This window comes from Protopterus annectens, chromosome 8.part0 (genome assembly GCF_019279795.1).
Source record: "Protopterus annectens isolate FY-2018-M chromosome 8.part0, PAN1.0, whole genome shotgun sequence".
NCBI lineage: Eukaryota > Metazoa > Chordata > Ceratodontiformes > Protopteridae > Protopterus > Protopterus annectens.
In genome coordinates, this window is record NC_056741.1 from 405,235,788 (window position 1) to 405,257,404 (window position 21,617).

The 21,617-nt window shown below is 38.8% G+C and overlaps 1 protein-coding gene across 1 annotated transcript in view; it reads right to left on the bottom strand.

The window, feature by feature from the left end:
- Positions 1–3,509, bottom strand: part of PRPF3 (pre-mRNA processing factor 3) — a 1,139,821-nt gene extending 1,136,312 nt beyond the window's left edge. Inside the window, exon 1 of the mRNA XM_044079913.1 lies at positions 3,377–3,509. The gene's annotated coding sequence lies outside the window, so the exon portion shown is untranslated. The remainder of the gene's footprint in view (positions 1–3,376) is intronic.
- Positions 3,510–21,617: the final 18,108 nt, after the last annotated feature.

Genomic DNA, 21,617 nt, shown 5'->3' on the forward strand with positions numbered 1-21,617 from the left:
TGTAATCATGGAAGGTATTATGCAATTGATCCTAGCCATATCACAAAGGAATACATGAAGGACAAGTGACGTTTTGATTCATTCATTTACAACAGGACAGGAACATCATGGTAATACCACACAAAAAACAGTAGTTACATTTATAACTAAACACTATCTTACAAGCTATTAAATGACACCTACTGTCCACCTTTAAATATACACTACTAGTCAGAACTCCCCAGTGCAACTCAAAAAGTCAATATACCCTACAGTACAAAAACCCACATATCATGGCAATAGCAGAACCAGCCTTCTACAAAACTGCCCCTGCAGCATGGGATACTGTACCACACAAAATGGAAAAAAACAACAATCTAACTTTTTAAAAAGCTCTTGAAAGCACACCTCACTAGCAAATGCAAGTGCAACTGTTTTAAGGAACCAGGTCAGATCAAATGAAACTGGTACATGAGCTACCTTACTAAACAAAAATCACACTATAACCTGCAATGCAGTTACAATGATATGGAGAAATAGTTATACAACCCCTTAAAACATATAAATAGCACTAGTATCCTTGTACATAATGCAGTGATCTGTGTAAATATTCATATAACAGCACAGCTATAGTAGTTATTGAACTGTAAGTGCTGGTTCTGAAGCCACCCAAATATAAATGCTTGTTTAAAATATAACTCAAATTAATCTGTTTTATAATTATTGTTCTGAAAATTTCTAACAGTCTCCTGGCCCAGGTTGTGGCTGAAAAATGTCTTTGGACCAGTTCATTTTTCAGGTTAACAAAGAGTCAACTAAATAAATAACCAACCAAATCTACAACAGATTCCTAATTTTATAGTTTGCCGACAGCATTAGCCCTACTGGGCAGAGACTAATTTCAGATGAGACATGCAAGGAAACATCCAACAAATAAAACAATATAACAAAAACTGCAAGAAAGAAACAACAAAGTACATGTGCAAGAACCCATTTGTGCCAATACATATCGATATCCTAGGTCTGTGCCTACAAATTATCCAAAACAAAATACTAAAACAAAGTATTCCTGATTTAAAACCATCTCAGGAAGTTTTTGGGTAAGGAAAAAAATGGTCAAAAAAGTGTTCTTCAGCTGGTGCCTGTGGAAAAAAATCATTCCAGGGAACAAAATTCCTTATACTGGTTCCTTGACTGTTCTTAGTCATGCTTATTAATGTGCAACTGTGCAATTAAACAATAATATAACAAAAACGTTATGTACATGCATAGAGCTAAAAATCTGTCGGTATCTACACCTGCATGTCATTCAATGATCAGTTTGCCTTTGACTTCCAAAATGTTGCCAGCACCACCCAAAGGTCTTATAGTAATACATGTATACTTAAGTAACAACGCTTAGCAAATGTACATATTAAGAAGGGCGACAGACATTCTCGCTGTACTTCAGTACTTTAACCCTTATCTTGCCTGTACTGACTCACAAAAATACAAGCTACCCATTGTTAACAGATGTCATAGTTTAAGACTTACTGACACCACTTTTTTTTCTTTTAATGACAGACACACTGTTTTTGATTTCAGACAAAGTAAAGAATTGCACGAGAACAATAACTAAAATGAATAACTGATTTGGCTGGACAAAGTAAAGAATTGCATGAGAACAATGACTAAAATGAATAACTGATTTTGCTGTAATTTTTAGTAGGATGTTCCGGTTTTGGATTTAGTTTTTTTTTTTTTTTGTATGAACTCCACTTTTGCTTTCAGGCATTGGAATAAATAACTACTTGAGATCAGGGAAAACATTCCACTGACTTACTTGCTTCCTGATGCCCGAAATCCTACAGTTACAAAGACTGTCTGTTGTTTTAACAAGTAACTGCTAAGTGCACACTCTCTTTTTCTGTAGAGTTCTGCCCTTACATCATTAATGTTTTCAGGCAAGGGGGATTATGAATCAAAAGCAGTCCCTGTTAATAACATACTTACAACGCATTGCTGTTTAATTTTAACAAGCAACTAGTAGTAAGTGGGAAGAGTCTCGAGAAGAACCCCTCCCCACTTACTGCTCAAAATAACATTGGGAATGATTAACATATGTCTGGGATATTGAAAAACTACAACGTTTAGAATAGCAGCAGGTGAGATGTAGCAAAATGGAGTGTGACTGCAGCAATGTCATCGAGACTGAGTTTGCTACTACTTATCCTGGTGTGTCTTAATCTTAACAATCACCCTTCCTACAATGCCACTGTCATTTTTAACCTGAACAGTAATGCAGTGTCATCTCTTAACACCGTACCATTGAGAAAACCCAACATGATTTATCCACAGTTAAACTGCCTTTGGCATACAATAACAAAAGACACCACATTGCCCCATTACCCGTGTCTCTACCCACTGTCAATGCAATGCCAATTTACTCTGTCATGTTCTCCATTTATATGAATGTTTACTACAAAACGTAAATGATGAATGACGATTATTCTTAACTCTTCCTGCATTCTGACTTCGCAGACGTCGTCCAAGCAAACCATACTTCTCAAGTGTACCTCATTACGAGGAACATTCCCTCACTTGGGGTCCTACAGAACTCGTGCTCCTCAAATTTCCACATTGAAAGGGTCTATCGTACAGTGTTAGCAATGTTCCTTAACTGATATCCATTGTAAATAGAAATAAATATTAATTCATTAAGAGAACTATTCTATACGTATAAATATCACATTTTAACCATCCTGTACGTATCCTGTTTGAAGCTGTAAGTGTTACACACTTTGCCTATTTGTTTCACATTATGAGATACAAGTGTTCCTCATTTTGGAAATAGAAGGTTGAGAGCTAGGAGTGAAGCCCGTACGAGTGCTGAATTACACTAAAATAGACATTATATTCACAAGGTTAATGCTGCATCAAAATGCAGCTCTCAATAGAAACCTGTTGTAAAATAAAGCCCAGAAAACCTGGAAAAATAACAGTGGCAGCCCTAACAATCGTGCCTAATGTTATTATGCCATAATTAATCGAAGCAACAAACTGATAGAAAGGAACAGGAAAAACTGAATGCAAGTTCTTCGTCATACGTAAAAATAAGTAGACACCTGTACATCATTTTCACTCAAACCAATGTCACGGAAAAGTATTTTAATACAATCCAACATGAATTTACACAGCAAACCCACTACACTAATGAAGGATCATTGTTTACGTGCTTTCTTTTGGGAAACACTTCACATCCTAGCTACCACATTACTTCAGCCTATTACACATGTTTTTGCTTGTAATAAACAGGAGTTTGAAAGACGGCCTATATCAGCCCAACACCTCTAACATCAAGAGAGACTAACAACTAATTCAATAACTCAGTCATACACAAAAAAATCCTAATACTCACAGCATCCAGAAAAAAGAAATTCAGTAAACACTGAAACAAAGACGAAATTGCTAAGAGTATGATTTTTGAACAGTAAAGTTAGGGATAATCCGGAATAGAAAACGGAGACACAACGTCTAACCGGAAACGGAACTGGAATTATCAGTATATTACTTTTGCTTGCCACATAATTTGCGACAATTTCTTCCGTTCGTAGTATCTGTTGGAGTGTTTTGTTAGATGAAAGAGGATTGTTTCCGGGATTTTTACTTCATGTTTTGCTTTCTTTATGAACGTGGATTTGAGTTGAGAGTCGTGCTTTTTTATTTGCAGTGTATTATGGTGTTTAGATGTATTTGTCAAAGCATTTTGTAATTCGTCATCTGCATTTAGTTTGTGAGTGGATGCGATTCGGCTGGCTTAGGGTTTCTGTTTTTTTTTAGCTGGTAAAATGGGAGGTTCCCAAGTAAAATATGAAATTCTTCGACATGAAGCATATTTTCATTAGTACAGAATACCTCTTTTTACTTTGTTAGTAAAATAAACTGTCAATATGATACTGTTGGGACTGTACCTCATGAGGAACGTTCCTCATTTTGACTCTGAAAAAGGTTAATGTCCTTCGCAGTTTCATTTCGGGGCTAAGAAATTGTAATTGATATTTATTTCCATGTAAAACAATCGTAGTAACTTAGCAAACTAATGTTATATAATTACAGAATATTATATTTTAATCTTTCTGTGAGTTGAGCAGTTGAAGTTGTTAATCGGCAATTAATACTTGTTCCACACTATGAGAGGTAGTATCCACTTTGTTGATGGAAGGTTGAGGGCTGTGTCTGAGACTTGATTTGTTTTACATACATTTCATTTCAACTGTCCAGATTTTTATATTTGGATCAAATTTATAGTATTTTGGGGTGGGTTTGTTGTAATGATTTAGGTCTTCACTTCATAGACACGACATGAGGTACGGGGTTGATTATGATCTTTGGGTTATTTATTGCCTAGCCTTAAAATAATCGTTCAGTTAGCCTAGTGGTCACCTATTAACCTATAAATCACTGCACACTGAAGTCACTAAATAATGACAAGTATTTGCGTTTCGGACTTCATATCCTTCAGCAAATGCACAGTAATGCAGCGCCTGGGATTCTAGCATTTTAGTTTGTAAATAAGAGCGGCATTTTAAATCTGCCCCTAATTCTGGACCTTTGTGCAATACCTGTTGGCTTTCTGCAGAATGCACTAAGGGGTTGGTAGATATGTATGCCATTTGGGAAATATTCAGGGAAGAAACGGACAATATTTTTTTTGCCTGAAATATCAGGGTGTATGCAATTTTCCTAATGCTGCTTAAATTAGTAATTGTGTGCCAAAGAGGGACCAGTTTGCCACAATATACAATCTCTATTCTTTTAGTTCATCATCCTGATTACCAGTTATGGTAAAGGAGATGGACGTGTTCCAATTTTCGCAGTTTACACAAACTGACATGCGAATTAGCATTAGCGTGCCTGTCAGTCTTCCTCGATATCCCCGCCCATTTAGCTTGCCAATCAATGACAGAACGCCCAAAGCTGCGCAGAACTAAGTGCGAGGTACTACACATATTACACATGTTTCTTGGTGTGCTTCGCAGTTGCATTTGTTAATATTTCATGTTTAACTGGGAAAGATTAGTTGATAGGTAGCCGTGTCTGTATCAACAGGAGATCAAAAAGCATTGGGCTGTATTTCCTCACCAGGTGCTTGGATTCATTTTCCTGTACTGCTACTTCAAAGTAGTGGGGTGGGGGGTACTGCATTCCTGATTGTGCTGATCTTCAGATGAGATATTAAACCAAGATCCTGTCTTGTATGATGGTAACTCAAGTAGGTGTAAAAGATCCCATGTTACTTATCAAAAATAGTGAGAGCTTTAATTATACAAACATCAATTATTATTTACACATCATATTTGTTCATAAATTATTTCCTAGTTTTAATACATATTCAGTCTTCCACCCCACTCATTTTTCCGACAACCATCTTTTGTTCTTAAAACTGTTCCTTGCATCTGCGTTTACATATATATTTCATATTGCACCTGTCAATATTTTATCCATTTCATGTCTTTATTTTTCTGCATTTTCATTATTTCCAATACACAATCCTATTTAAATCTTTTTCATAAAACATTGATACTGATGTAGTATCTTAAACTTCACACCTTTTTTACATTCTTTTAAAGCATATTCTATTGTTTCTTCCACTTCACATAATTACACATTCTTTCATGTTGTTGCTTTATTTTTCATCTGTCCTTTTACTGACATTTTTATCAATACTAACCTCCATATAAAACCACCATCCTTTTCTACATTTTGAGTCTTCCATATCACTCCTTTTTGTTCTTTCCTCTGTCTCTCCCATTATCTTCCAAGGATTCACATTAACTGGTTTTCCATTATCTTTTCATGCAAGTCTTTCCTCTTTTCATTCCTTTACCTATCATTCTATTCTACAAGTTAAATTTCCCTATATATTAATTTATCTCCACATTATCAAATATGCTGCCTTTTCTCTTTCCCTCCATCAATTCCACCCACACATCACATCTTCATGTTTTGCCATAGCAAAAAAAAAACCTTTATCTCTGTTTTTTAACAACATTGTAACCCAACATATATGGGAATCGTTTTGCTATAACTGCTATTATATCAGTATTGTTTAAAATTGTACTTGTTTTAAAATGTATTACTGAAGCTTTTCTCCTCGGGTCTCCACTGAAAATGGGCCACAAACCCAGTTAACAAATGTCAATAAATAAATTGTTTAACATCCAGAAATATATTCCGTGATGTTAATTACACTACAGGATATAGGATTCCTAGTTCTCAATACTCCTCTTTACAGTATACTATTTCTGTTGTAATAGGATTCAGTCTGTGCCCTCCTATTCTACTAAAAACATCTTTAGCAATTTCTTTTCAAACTACATGGAAATACAAATGTTTCCCTAAATGACTTAATATATTCAAGATTTGTGAATGTATTAAATAAACCTTCTTGTAATAGAACAATTGACATTATCTCCACCTACCTAAAACTTTCTTATTTTGTCTGTTACCACTTTCTACTTTTTTCTTGTAACTTTTGTTTCCTAACTTTGTGTAACACATCAAGTTCAGTCTTTGATATACATTCTCTATAGTTTATTGTATCCACAAATCCTTTATTGTCATTTAATACAAGTCCCACATCTCCTAAATAATTTCCTGCTTTAAATAACACTTATTTCACTCACATTTTATTTTTAAAAATCAGTGCCAAAGTCATGTGCATAATTCATGAATACAGAAAATTTCACACCCAGTCATATTTCCCATTCAGTATTTCAGTTGTGTCTACAATTCCTATGACTGCATTCATTACTAGTGCAAATAATATTCCGCTCTTATAGCATTTTTGTTTCAACCTTCTGAACCAGTACCCCTTCCCTTTCCCATCCATTAACTATTATTCCAAGTATCCTCGGAATTAAGTTCAATGGAGGTTAAGGTTGCAAATTGTAATTCCTGTGGTATAGTGTTTGATTCCCTCAGCCCTCATTTGCTGACTGTGTGACCTTCAGCAAGTCACTTAACAAGACATTACTCACGGAACACGGCTGAAAATGGACTGTGTCTAGTGAATCTGCCTAGTTAACAATTCTTATTATCTTCATAAGCAAATTTCAATACTACCACTATCTTCCGTTTCATTCCATATGCTGTTGACATTTCCCACTTTCTTTCATTTTCAGTGCTGTCATTTTCTTTTGCTATGTCACATACAGCTATTTTAGTCTCCATTTTTGCTCTGAAATACTGTCCACTACCTCTGTAATTATCATCAGTGTTTCTTTAACTTGTCTTCTTTCTGTACCATACATTCCATCTTACATAATCTCATTCATTATTGTCCCAAGCATTGTTTGTATAATTGTCATGATCAACTTGTAATCTGATTTACTTAAGCAATGGATTTTTAATATCTTCTTTGTCTCTTTTCTTGTATATAAACTTCATGATACCTTCAAGAATTTTCTTGTTTTTATCCCCTATTCTAACCATTCATTCATTACTTTACTATCTTAATACAGTCTTTGCTTAATTCTTTACAAAAAGCATATTCCAATCCATCTAGTCCCAAGCCCTGTTTTATTCAATTCCTGTAACACTTTTTAACTTCTTTCAAAGTCACTTATAGGTTCATTGGAAATTATTAGGTTAACGGCTTAAAAGCCCTTAAAAACCTAGCCAATAAAACTTGAGTTTACCCAATATATGGACTTGGGGAAGAGGATGGCATGGGTTTGTGCCTATGCCTTGAGTATGTTACAAGTTGCTCCTGTCCATAAGGGACATAGGAGCTACCCCAGGTGAGAATTTCCGAGTCCCCATCAATTGATGCAAATTGCATTTGAAGAGGGCCAGGGAAGGGCTTTGCTTAACATAAATAGGAAGCCTGTTCCAAAGAAGAGGCAATCTCTGAGACACATATCTGTATCTCCACTATGTTTTATGAGTCGCTGACTAAGTTTAGATCCCTTAATCTTAGTCATATCCCTAACTGTGGTGGTGGTGCTGTGGTAGCATTGTCGCCTCACAGTATGACGTTGTCCTGTTCGATTCTCAGCTAAAGCATCTTCTGTTTGGAGACATGCATGAATGGGCATACCTTTGTTGAAGGTTGTGCGTTATGGTTGGCAACTCGGCACGTAAAAATCTACTGCCAATCATTAGCGGACCGGAGTTCCGCTGTGGTGACCCCTGACCGGGAAAAGCCGAAAGACACAACAACAACTAAGTTTAGATCCCTAGATCAGGTGACCCTTGTGCTGTTTGACTTTTGAATTTGCGGCTGCTCCATCAGGGCTGGATTTGTGAGTGTCTTGTAGGTCAGGCATAGGTCATCTCTAGTCTATCCACATGGAACATTTTGTTTACATCCTGTATTTTCTTTGTGAGGAACCTCTGAGGTCGCTCCAGCTGCTTTAAGTGCCTATTCAAGTGCTTGCCAAATGGTGCATTGCACTCAATTATTGGTCTAATGAGGACTAATATAGTGGGACTGTACTTTCCTTGGATCTTATAAGTTGTGCCACATAGAAGGCTTCCTCACTACTGTGGACACATGTCAAAGTTCAGGTTACTGTCTGTATGTATACCTAGATCTCTCACCTCTGAATCAACTCTTAAGGGTGTGCTATTAATGTTGTAATTTGTAGGGGTATTTGACTTCCCAAAGGGCATGATAATGCATTTTTACTTATTTAGTTTTAGGTCATGGTTCTGGGATCAATCATTTGTCTGATCTAGACCCCGCTAAAAGATATCTATATCATTGGGCTATTCATTGATTGCTGCCAGCTTGCAGTCGTCATCAGCCTTTGTCATCCAGAGACCTTCTATATTAGCCTTGACGTCAGAGAATTATATTCTGAACAGGAGTGGTCCCAGCACTGAGCCCTGTGGCACACCATTAGTAGCTGGCCTCTTGCTGGATCTGGATTCACCCTTTTTAACCACATGTCCTGTATGTGAGCCAATTGGCTATCCATCTGATGACATAAGGATTTATGCTAAGTTTTGTGACTTCATTTATAATGCACAAATGGGGAATTGTGTCAAATGCCTTGGCCAGGTTTTACCCTTATCCATGGCCTTCGTGACTTTCTCAAAGTAATTTACCAGATTCAGTAGACATGACCTGCCCTTGACAAAGCTAAATTGGGTTGGGTCCAGTGTTTGGTGGTTTTCTATGTCATTATTTATCAGGTCTATGATTATTCTTTCCATGGCCTTACATATAAGACTAGTCAAACGTATGGGTCTGTAATTTCCTCGGTCAGTAGATGGTCCTCCTTTATACATAGGGATGACTGTTTTGTCCACTGTATCAGACAGAGCCTGTCTGGAGGCTGTGGTTAAACCGAGATCCTAATGGGCCTTATAAGTGTTGATTTAGGCTGTTGGCAACCTGGTATATCATCAGGTCCCATTATAGCTGTGTTTTTAGCTTTAGAGAGCATAGTGGCAACCTGTTTTTTGGTGATAATTGGCAGTGACATGGTGGAAGATATTTCTTGGGGAAGAGCTGGGGTGATGGGGAGCTGAAATTTGTGCTGAATTTGTCAGCCAGCAGATTTCTATATCTTCTGGCTGAGTGTAAGTGATACCATCTGCAACTAATTCCTTACTTAATTCTTTAATAGATACCCTATTAAACTGCTGTTTGGTCCAGCCACTGTCTTTCTTTCCTTTTAATTTTTTTACATTTCTTTCAAATATTCCACCACAGTTCCAGTAATATTTTCTTGCCTATAATATTGGTCATTCTGATTTCTTATGAACAATATTGTTTCTTCATCTTTTCTTGTTTTTTTTCCCAAAAACATGTTACCTGTTCCCTTTTACTTTGGAAAAAAAAAACTTCCGTTTATCATTTTTTCTCCAATTTCTCTTATATATTTCTCTTTTGCAAATTATCTTTCTTCTTTTTCTAATACCTCATCAACATCCTGAGTATGTTTCTTATAATCCTGTTATTGATGTTTTCTGGTGTCCTCTTCCATCGTTAAATATATATTTTTTTCATATTTTTATAAATTATTCACCAATATGATCATTAACTATAAAATTGTTGCATTATTGTATGGTCTTTGTGTAACCTTTCTCTTTATTTTATAAATCTTTCTTATTTTACTATCCCCCCCATTAATTATTTTCAGAACTTATCCCCTCTTTAATCACTTCTCCATCATGTAAAATTCTTGCCATTTTGTTTCATAATCAGAAAATATCATGTTTTTTTCACTTCAAAATTCTTTCAGTTCTTCAAGATACAACATAATCTATTTAATTTTTACTTTTTCTTTACATATGTAAAGTGTTTTCCTAATTTTAACCCCCGACATTACATCTGTCTAAATTTTTTTGCATTGCGATTTATTTTCTCTGTCTGTTTTACTGATTACAATTAAAAATATATTATCAATGTATCCATCTTTACTGTGACATTTTTATTATATCAAATGTTATTGTTCTCTCCCCTGTACTACTGGTTTTATATACGACTATTAACCTAATCCCTAAATCTTAAATTCTTATATCACATAACCATATTCTACCCAGAATTTCTATGCACACATCCAGTACAGTAATATTGGCATTATTTAGTAATACCACCATTCCTGAACATATTTCTCTCCTAAATCTACAAATTTGCTGTTTCTTCATAATCTGCAAGTGTAAAGTTATCCCTTAACCTTTTGCTTGCAGACTTTTCGAATCATATTAATAAAGCTCTTTTTCCTTGCTCTATTTCCTAAAGAACTATTGTCCTCTTCATTTTCCACATGTTCCCCTTTCTTCATCGTCCTCTAACGCTTCATAGGATCATAGGACGTTACTAGGCTAATGGCCCTAGGACCCTTACAAGCCTAGCCAAGTTCTTATCTTTATTTCCATGATCAGCACCTATTTCCCGTGTCCAAGAGGGACACAGGTGGAACCCCCAGGTTGAATTTACAGTCACCCATTCAATTGTCCAGATTGCATTTGAAGAGGGCCAATGAGGTGCTTTGTTTGATGTGAAGTGAGAGTCTGTTCCAAATGTGTGGTAACCTCTGGGAGACAAATTTGTCCCTCCAGCAAGTTTTATTAATGTCACATACCAGGTTAAGGTGTTTAGAGTGAGTAACCCATTTACCATTTGACTTACGGATATGCAGCATTTTCAATAAAGCAGGGTCAGAGATTGCCTTGTATGCAAGGCAGAGATCACCTCTGAGTAGTCTGTATGAAACAGAATAAAGTGACAGTGATTTCAGATGATCCCCATAGGACAGATGCTGAAGACCTTGAATTTTCCTTGTGAGGAACCTTTGTAGTTTTTCCAATTGCTGCAGGTGCTTGGAAAGGTACATACCAAAAGGGGCGTTGTACTCAATTATTGTCCTGATGAGGTAAGAGTACATGGAGGGCATAACTTCTTTTTTTTTCTGGAGGCAATGCCCGTACTTATGAGATGAGCAATGTAGAATGCCCTTTTTACCACTGTGGAGACATGATGGTCAAAGGTAAGGTTGCTGTCAACCTGTGTGTCCAGGTCTCTCACCACTACGTGTGAACTTAAGGTGTCGCTGTTGAGGTGGTAGTTAGCAGGAACATTCCTTTTACCGAAAGGAATGATAATACATTTTTTGCATTAAGTTTAAGGCCATGACTTTGGCAGCATTTGTTTGTGTAAGACCCTCTTCTAGGATGTTGACATAATTTTTAAATTCTATGACCGCTCCCAGTTTGTAGTCATCAGCAAACTATGTCAGCCACAGAGCTTTAGTTTTTGCTTGTACTTCAGAGAAATAGATTCCAAAAAGTAGAGGTCCCAGGAATGACCCTTGTGGAACACCACTGGTTACAGGTCTGCTGTTGGAGGTGGATTCCCCTATTTTTGATTGTATGAGTTCAGTCAGTGAACCAGTTAGCAACCCATCTAACGATATAAGGGTTGATGCCTAGTTGGATGAGTTTGTCAATAATGGCTGAGTGGAGGATAGTATCAAATGCCTTGCTTAAGTCATAGGCTGTATGCACAGAATTCCCCTTGTCCAGGCCATGGCGAATTTCTCAAAAAGTCTACCAGGTTTAACAGGCATGATCTCCCTTTGACAAATCCAAACTGAGTAGAGTCAAGTGTTTGGAGATTACCTATATCTTTGTTGATAAGGTCCATGATTATTCACTCCATGGCCTTGCAGATAAGGCTAGTCAGGCTAATAGGTCTATAGTTCATGGGGTCAATGGAACCACCACTTTTGTGCCAGGGAATAATGGTGGCAGTATTCCATTCAGCTTTTACGAAGCTGGTGCATAGACTATAATTGAAAAGGGCACCCAATGGTGTTGCTAATTCATGTTGGAGCCCATGTAGGACACAGCCTGGGATGTTATTAGGTCCTACAGATGCTGTGTTTTTGGCCTTAGAGAGGGCATTTATGACCTGCTCTTTAGAGATGCAAGATAGGGGACAGGTGGTTGGGCTGTCATGGGGTACGTGTGGCAGGGACAGGGGAAGGAGTTTTCACAGAACCTGTTGGCCAACAGGTTAGCTATGGCCACAGGCTTAGTAAATGTGGTATCATTAACTACCAGTTTGGCACAAATCTGGGCCTTTCTTTTTAGGTTACGGATGTAACTGTTGAATGTCTTGTGGTTTTCCTTTGTTGAGGAAGCTGATTTGGACTCGTAGTTTGCTGTGGAGGACTTCACAAGAAGTCTTATTTGCTTGTTTAAGCTGAGGAGAGAGTGTTTCCAGTTTAGGTTGGCTCGCTCCCTCTTACTCTTGGATAGCAATTTCTTCCTTTTATTGTAAATACTGTTAATGGGAGTTGTCCAACAAGCAGGTTTGCTGTTCCTTGATGAATTTGTTTTGGTCTATCAGGTATGGCTGAGTAATTGCAGTTATACAGGTGTTTGTGTAAAGCGCTGGTGTAGAGCTCGACATAGTTGCCAGTTCCATTTGAGGAGGAGGTGCAGTGAAGCTATTTATACCATCCCATAAAAGGTTATAATCTGCTTTGGAGAAGTTTTTTAATTAGCTGCTGCTGGAGGGGGGGTCAGGTGTGATAGTTATTTCGAATGAGACAGATTTGTGGTCAGATCTCACCAGGGAGGACCTTACAGTGGGGGTGCTATAGTGGTCTCCCGTATTAGTAAGCACCAGATCCAGGACGTTGGCACCCCTTGTGGGGGTGTCAACCAGCAGGTCTAGGGCATTAGAGTTAATGAAGTCAAGGAATCTTTGGGCAAGTGAATTTGAGCACGAGTAATTTACCCAGTCAATGGATGGGTAGTTAAAGTCGCCCAAAACCATGGTGTTCAGAGGTATCTTGAGAGACTCAAGTAGAGCCAAACAGGCAGCGTGGGAGTCCTGATTCATGGAGGGGGTCCTGTAACTGGCAATAACCTGAATAGGTGTCCTACCAACAGTTAATTGCACCTGAAGTGTCTCCAGGAAATCATACTGTTTAGCCAATCTGGAGGTGTATTTATCTTTAATGACTTGATACAGCACTTCCTTTAGTTTTCACGCCTTTAGTTTGAGGTCTGAATGTGTAGAAGGAGGTTTAACCCAGTATGGCTGGGGTGCTCTCCACAGCCTTGAAGCAGGTCTCCATGACTGCACAAACGTCTGTGTCTTCCAAGGTGAGGACAGCCTCCAGTGAATGCAGTTTTGTGTTGAGACTTCTAGCATTTAGCAGCATAATCTTAAGGTTGTTTTTGGATGGAGTTTTTACATTGGGAATTTTTTCCTTGAGACACTGGCTAAAAAAGGCACTATGGAAGTAGCAAGAGCTTTACCCAGTAGCTGAAATCCCGAGGGTGACAAATGAAGACCATCTCTGGCAAAGCATCGAGGTCTGTTGATCATGTCATCCCAGGCTGACAGATAGTGGATCTCCTTAGAATGATACCAGAAGCTAAGCCAATTATTGAAGTCAATCATTTTCTGTTTGTACTGAGGCTTCATCCTAGGTGAAAGTAAAATTTTGCTTAAGGCTAGGAACATACTTGCCTGAGACACATAGTCAGGAAGCTCAGTCATGTCTCTTTTCATATAGTCCAGGGAGGTACATCTCAAGTCCTTCACACCAACATGGACTATGATGGAATCATAACAGTACCTGTTAAGAGACTTGAGTGCATGTGTGATATGGCATATCCTGGCAACTGACAGACAGCTGACTGTGACCTTTTCCTTATCCAGCCTGGTGAGAGGGACATCAGTGTATCTCACAATGGAATCACCTATGACTAATATATTTGATTTTATGTTTTGCTTTAAGAGTTTGACCAGTGAGATACTGGTGCGTGAGCTGTTATGTGTAATGTGTTCTGCAGAGGAAGTATTATGTGTTGCGTGCTTGTGTGTGCGTTTGGAAGGTCTCTGGTGTTTAGGTATGTTTCTGGTGAGGACCTCCCTATATTTAAGTATGTGTGGTGTGAGTTTGGGTGGAGTAGGAGGTGAGGTGTGCGTGCTGGCTACCCACTCGTCATATGTCCTGACCGATGTGTGAGAGAGCATAGATTCAAGGTTCTTAATATAGTTGCATCTCTCACATGTTGTGTTTGTGTGGACTAGGAGTAGAGGGTTGTCAGTGAACATAAGGCAGTTGTTACACTGCCTCAGGATGCACATGTTGACCAAGCTGACTGGAGAAACTGTGGGAAATTGTCCATCCATAGTGATAGGTAAATTTATATGTTCAGGAAAAGAGGTCACACGAGTGGCTTATGGGTGAGAAGTGTGTTGGTACCTCTAAGGCTAGGCTTAATGTCCCACCTGACAGTAGAACAGGGCTGCAAGAAACCTCTGGAGGACCACAAGCAAAGTGCTGAGGGAAAATTTAATAAACAAAATATTTGCGTCTATAACCACCAGTGGTAACCACAGCTACGTGGCAGTGGAGACTGGAGTGCTACACGCAAACAAGTGCAAATGGGGGGCTTAAATAAAACAAGAAAATACCCTTTTTAACTCAAACTAGCCAATAAGAACTCCAGTGCAATCACCCTCAATTAGATGAGACTCAGACAGCACTCTCCTCACACAAGGGAGTAGAAGGGCCTTCACCAACAAAGGTGGCTTGAAGCTGATGCTCAGAAGTTACAAAACAGACCCAGAAATAGGTTCATAGGTAGGTACTAGGCTATCGGCCCTAGGGCCTATACAAGCCCAGCCAAAAAGGTACCCTGGCTTTTGCCACCCAAGTAAATTATTCTCCTGTGCCACTGTCGAGCAGAGCCACAGAAGTGATCCCCAACTTGGAACTGGACAGTGCTACAGCTGAAGTAGAACAGTGTACAGTAAAACTGAAAAATAGTTCAGACAATTCAAACATACAGTGGAATGCAAATACAAATTAAAAGTGCAATATTAGAGCAAAAACAGGAACTTAAGTCAGTTGGAAGCAACGGATGCCTCAGATATTTCAGTATCTCAGTGAAGAGCTGGTTTTAGTGCTCAAGTGATACTAAACATTCTAGATTCAGTGAGATTGAATGTAGCCTATGCTATAAAATGCAGAAGTACTAAAAATTCAAAGTGCATAATGTCACAGTCACAACAGCAGAAAGCAGTTTAAATAATGCAGCAATTTATGCTATAAGATGCAGAAGTGCTAGAAATTCAAAGTGCATAAAATCACGGTCACAAAAGCAGAAAGCAGTTTAAATAATGCAGCAATTCATCAGCAATTCCCCGCATAAATGGGTGTAGGCCATACTCTCCTGCCACAAGAGTCAAGACCACAAACCTTCCTAATGTAAAATAACTGGTTTTGGAGCACAAGTGCTTAAGCCAGAACTAAGATACTTAAGAATCATATTGATTTTCCACTAATACATTGCACACATTCTCCTTTTCATCAGTACCATCGCGTTCTTCCATTACATTTTTTCTAGCATTTTATTAGATATTGCATAATTAAGTTTCATTAATTTCATTAGTGTTAATTTACTCATCCTTCTCCCTCTCACATTCAGTTCTCTCTTCTTCAGCATTTTCATTTGTAAATGCTCAGTCAAACAATGAGACCTTCACTGCCACATTTTCTGCATATTAATTTGCAGCCATTAGAATGCTTGAGCTCACCATACTGCACACATCTCTTTTTTTCTACAGTTAGATATGAGATGAGACTGATAGTAAAAAAAAAAAAAAGCTTTAGGTATTTTACAGCCTGTATCTTTCCAATAACAATATTCATACTTGGTAAATGGTTTAAATCATCGTCTTTAACATACACATTTATTTTGCACTATTACACAGTGAAGACTCTAGCTTGATTGGGCCTTTCATTTAGTTTTTTACTGAATGGTTTGTCTGTGTGACCTTTCTATCCTATGGTTTGGATTTTATTTGGGATATTTTGCAGGTATCCTAATGATTATGGACATCAGGCTTGATTTTAAGCTCTGTGTTTCTAAGGTATAGCCAGACAATCTACTTATGCCATACTGACGATATTAAAAAAATATAACAGGCCAAGGCCAAAACATGTATGTCTACAATTTGTGGGGTTTGTCCTTATTGGCCTGGATGTATCCAGAAAGGCTTTTAAAAAAGTTAAAATTCATGGGGATTCAGATTCCCTATAGCCGAAGCACTAGTATGTTCCCAAGGAGTCATTGTATATATCCCATGGGCCTCCACTACAGGCGGTTTAGAGTATTGCACAGTGAAGACTTTAGATTGTCTGGGTCTTTCTTGTAGTTTTTACTGAATGGTTTGTCTGCGTGACCTATTTACCATTTGGTTTGGATGGTAACATACATTATACCTATACCTACCAAATACCTTTCGTCATTTTTTTAATCTCCAACACAGTCTGACATTATTCAGAAAATGTTTTAGGTCTTATTCAGAAATTTCTGTACTCTTGAATTCCACAGGTAACTTTTTCTTTTGCTGAATGGTAACACTGGTCATCACATAGTCCTTCCATGGATCACACAAGAATTGCTTATCACATGCCAAAATAAACTTTTCTGTAAGTAATAGTTTAAAAAACAATTTCGCAAAACATCTCTAAATCAAAATAAATCAAGGCTCTTACATTTTATCTTTGACCTGTTTTAGTCTCAACCCTGGAATACAAAGAAAATCAATATTATATTTAGTGAGAGATGGTAAGAGTATAATGAAAATACAATTCTGTAAAATATTTAGTGAGAGATGGTAAGAGTATAATGAAAATACAATTCTGTAAAATATTTAGTGAGAGATAGTAAGAGTATAATGAAAATACAATTCTGTAAAATATTATCTAGTAATATAAATGCAAAGAGTATCTATAATTGTTTGTGTGTGTATATATATATATATATATATATATATATATATATATATATATATATATAAAGTTCTTCATTAGCACTCTTCAAGAAAAATCTTGATGAGTGGATGGGAAATAGGAAATACACCCCGGGGATCACTTCTGTGTCTCTGCTCGACAGTGGCACAGAAAAATAACTTTCTTGGGTGGCGTAAGCCAGGGAACCTTGTTGGCTAGGCTTACATAGGCCCTTGGGCCGATAGCCTAGTATCTACCCATGAACCTATGACCCTATATATATATATATATATATATATATATATATATATATATATATATATATGGATTTCCCTCAAATTATCAACGTGCCAGTGCCAGACACCACTTTATCGAATCTTCACTTCTTTCAACGCCTGGAAATTCACCCAGGGTAAACAACCACTTGACCACCAGGACAAAACAACAAACACCAAAACAAGTATCCCTCCAAGTGGGGGGCTCTGCCCCCACACACCCCTATAACTAAATATACCAACTCCGAGATCACACTATAGTGGGGAAAGGGCAAGGTTCACCATGGTGGCTGAGTGGTTGTTTACCCTGGGTGAATTGGAGTTGTTTAGGGTGTTTGAAGAAATGAAGATGCAATAAAGTGGTGTTGATAAAATGGGATTCGATTATCTGGCCTAGCGATAATTTGAGGTAGACCTAGTGGTATATATTTATATATATTTTTTTTCATCCACAAACCCTTTTTCATATTTTGCACATTGCTTCGGGGTGTCACTTCAGTTGTGACAATCAATATATTAATAAAAATCAAGACAAATCTCATGACGAAATTGAGGTGTCCGATAATTGCAGCTGTGTGTTGGCTGACTGGGAATGATTATATAGCTGTATGTACTGAAGGATGTTAAACATGTAAATCAACTCTGCTGTTGTAGTATCTTCATACATCTGAAATCATCCAAGCCCCACAGTATTTATTTAATAATATTACTGTATTCTTGCTATCCAAAACTTTCTGCATTCTTTTACATTGTCTGACGTTATGTAATGTAACGTGTGTCATATATATTAAAAAGAATACTGTATAATTGGATGTCTCCTTTTGGTGTTATATGAGCACTTCCGCTCTGACTGCAATATTATTGTAAGCCTTGTTAACAGCTTTGCTTATTGATAATATTGTAACAAATGATGAATTATTTTTAACTCCTCATAGATGCAATTACATGAATGGGAATTAGCAATGACTCCCTTCCCTGGTTCAAAAGCATCATAGAAAACAGGTACTTGAAAGTCAAAATAGTTACAGCCTTTTTTTTACACAGCCCAGTTATTAAAAGGGGGACTGCAAAGGCTCCACTCTGTCATTCCTACTAGTCTCTGTCTTTATTAACAATTTATCAAACAGTCTTCCCAGATTCCACTACTCCTCTATGCTGATAGTGTAGTTATTTACAGATATAATTCCTCAAACTGTAGTATCCAATCCCAATGTCAGTCCAACCTGCATCAACTCCAACTATGGTTAATACAGTACAACTTCATTCTAAATCTTACAGTACCCAAAACAATGCTTTTCAGTACTCCCCACAGATTCTCAAATTGCCTGTCCACCCCTACTACATTTAACGTAAATACTTCCATCACTGAAACCACTACATCCTTCAAATACCTAGCACACTGGCTCAAACAGTCCCTCAGCTTCCACTCCCACATAGATAAAATCAGATAAAAAACAAACAGCCTACTTTCCTAAGCTAAAAAAAAAATCTCATTTTCTGTCCTCTGCTGCTTGAGCAGCTATACATAAAGGAGTACTTCTCGCCCTAAATATGCAATGTGAAGTTGTTCTATCTCGCCGTTTTGTTCTTACAAGTGGGTTTGGAGCCGATCCCTCGTTTCCGAGTCGGCCGCTTTTCAAGCTCAAACTCTCAGAGAAGCTCGAGACACAGTATATATCCCGTGATGCTTTACTGTAAACCCCAGATCTAGTTTGCCACTGCAACGGATCTACAGACTCGTCGGAGGAAACTCGGGCCAGTGTTATTTTTTCTATATTTAAAAATATTTTAAAAAATATTTTTCTCTTGTAGTGTTAGCTAGTGTTGTTTTCGTTAAAATATAGAGTTAGTGTGTAGACTGGTATATATATTTGGAGTGTTTTTCTTAACGGCTGTTTTTTTTCTAGGCCTTTCTTAGTTTTTTGGGCGTGACAGGGCTCTGTCAGCTCCTTTGCGTGTGCTAATTTTATTAGTGGTAGTTTAAAATTAGTTAGAACATTTGGAGATTAACTAGTTCTGTAGAGAGTTAATATTAAAAAATAGTTGAATAACATTTTTGGTGTTTAATATATTCATAGATTTGAGTTCAGGGATCTGAACACACATATATATATATATATATATATTATATATATATATATATATATATATATATATATATATATATATTTATATATATCCTCTCTCTTTTCTAAAATGTCAGAGAAGCAAAAGTCTGGCTTCAAAAGGTGTGAGTGTAGCCAAAAAATGTCTGTGACGGACAACCACTCCACCCGTGTGTACTGTTTAGGATCTGTTCATTTGCAGGAAGTGTGCTCTATCTGCCACTCCTTTAGCACCAGGGTTCTTCTGGAAAGGCGCAGGAAGCTGGTGGATATAGGACTCCTGAAGCCTGATTTTCAGGCTGCGCTGGACAAGACCGACCTTTCTTCCAAGGCTTTGAAGGGGTCGAAGTCGTCCAAGGGGTCCTCGGAGCCCAAGTCCTCAGCTCTGAGCTCCTCTTGTATGGTTCGATCATCGGCTCCACAGCCTTTGGAGCCATGTACCGAACCTTTATCTCGGAGTCCAGTTGTGGATCCAGTGTTGGAGACTCCTCAGTCCGCGATTCTTCAATCGGTGCTGTCTTCGGCCCCTTTGACCCATCCTTCGAGGTTATCTGATGTGGATCTGGACCGCGTGGTTAAGAGATTGCTAGAGAACCCGGCCCTGGCCAAAATGCTTTCCACTTCGAGCCACTCGGCTTCAAAGCCTGAAATCCCAGTCCTACTCTCTACTCCTCCTCCGAAGCCAATCGAACTCTCGGAGCCGGGGCAGGGAGAACCGATGTTGGTAGAGCCCTCGGAGCTGAGGTTCGATCCAGCTCCCTCGGCTCCGTCGACCTTGACCACCTCTGTTCCAACCGGGGAGTCTCGGAGCCGACACTCCCTCGCTGGCTCCGGGGTGGAGAGTCAAACCGAGACTTTGGTTCTGACCCTTCCCCTCGGAGCTTTGGCGCAGGTGGGTTCGGCTCCATCCTCTGGATTGGAGCATGGGGTCTCAGCTCGGGGAGGGCTGCCGGCCTCTTCAGAGCCGACAGACTTCTCGGACTGAGATTCTGGTGCCTTCGATGCCATGAGGAAGGTCATGTCTTCTAAGACCACTACCTCTTCGGATCTTTCTTCCCCTCCCCCTAAAGGGCCACATTCTGTCTCTTCTCCACAGGTCCCTACCAAGCGTCGAGCCCCAGAGCCTCAGGTATCCCCACTGGGCGGCCCCTCCTCTACAAGGACTTCACCGGACGCTCCCACTGATGAAGTACCTAGGAAGAGACTGTGCAAGAGGAGGCACTTGGATTCCCCATGGGAATCCCTGACATCGGACACCGACTTAGAGGAATCAGAAGGGTCCCCATGATCCCCCTCAGAGGATGTCTCATTTGCACACATATTGGAGATCTTAAGGCAGAGGGGTGATTGGCAGTACCTTGCCCCTAATGAGGATGAGTCGGTACTCCTGAAGGCCTTTGGGTCTCAACCATCCACCTCCTGGGTTATTCCTCCCTACGACGAACTAATGGATTTGGTTGCTCGAAGGGCGTGGGAGTCCCCTGATTCAGTGGAACCAGTCCCTCGGAGGCCCAACAAGTTCATTACTTCCCCTGCTGACAAGGCCTTCCTTACCAAGGGAGTCCCGGTTGATGCCATGGTGGTGGCGACAGCCACCAAGAAAGAGATGTCGGAAACCTCTTCTTCTGTCCATCCTCCTAATAGGGATTCTAGGATGATGGGCAGGTATGGGAAACGCATATTTAGTTCTGCGGCATTTTCCATGAGATCGCTCAACTACCTAACCCACTTTACCCACCTTCAACGAGATCTCCTTAAAGAGCTGGGAGATACTCTACAGGGTAACACAGCTGATGCAGTTTCTGAGAAAGTGACTGCACAACTCAACATCCTTCGTCAATACCCCTTTTGATGGTTCTGCCTTGTTCGGGCCTAAAGTTAAGGAGACTCTTACTAGGTGTGAACAAGAAGGAAAGACTGTCTGTTGTAGGAGTCCATTTTTCCACTCCAACTAGACCGTACCCCAAAGGGCAACGAAGTGGAAAAATGTGGTTTCG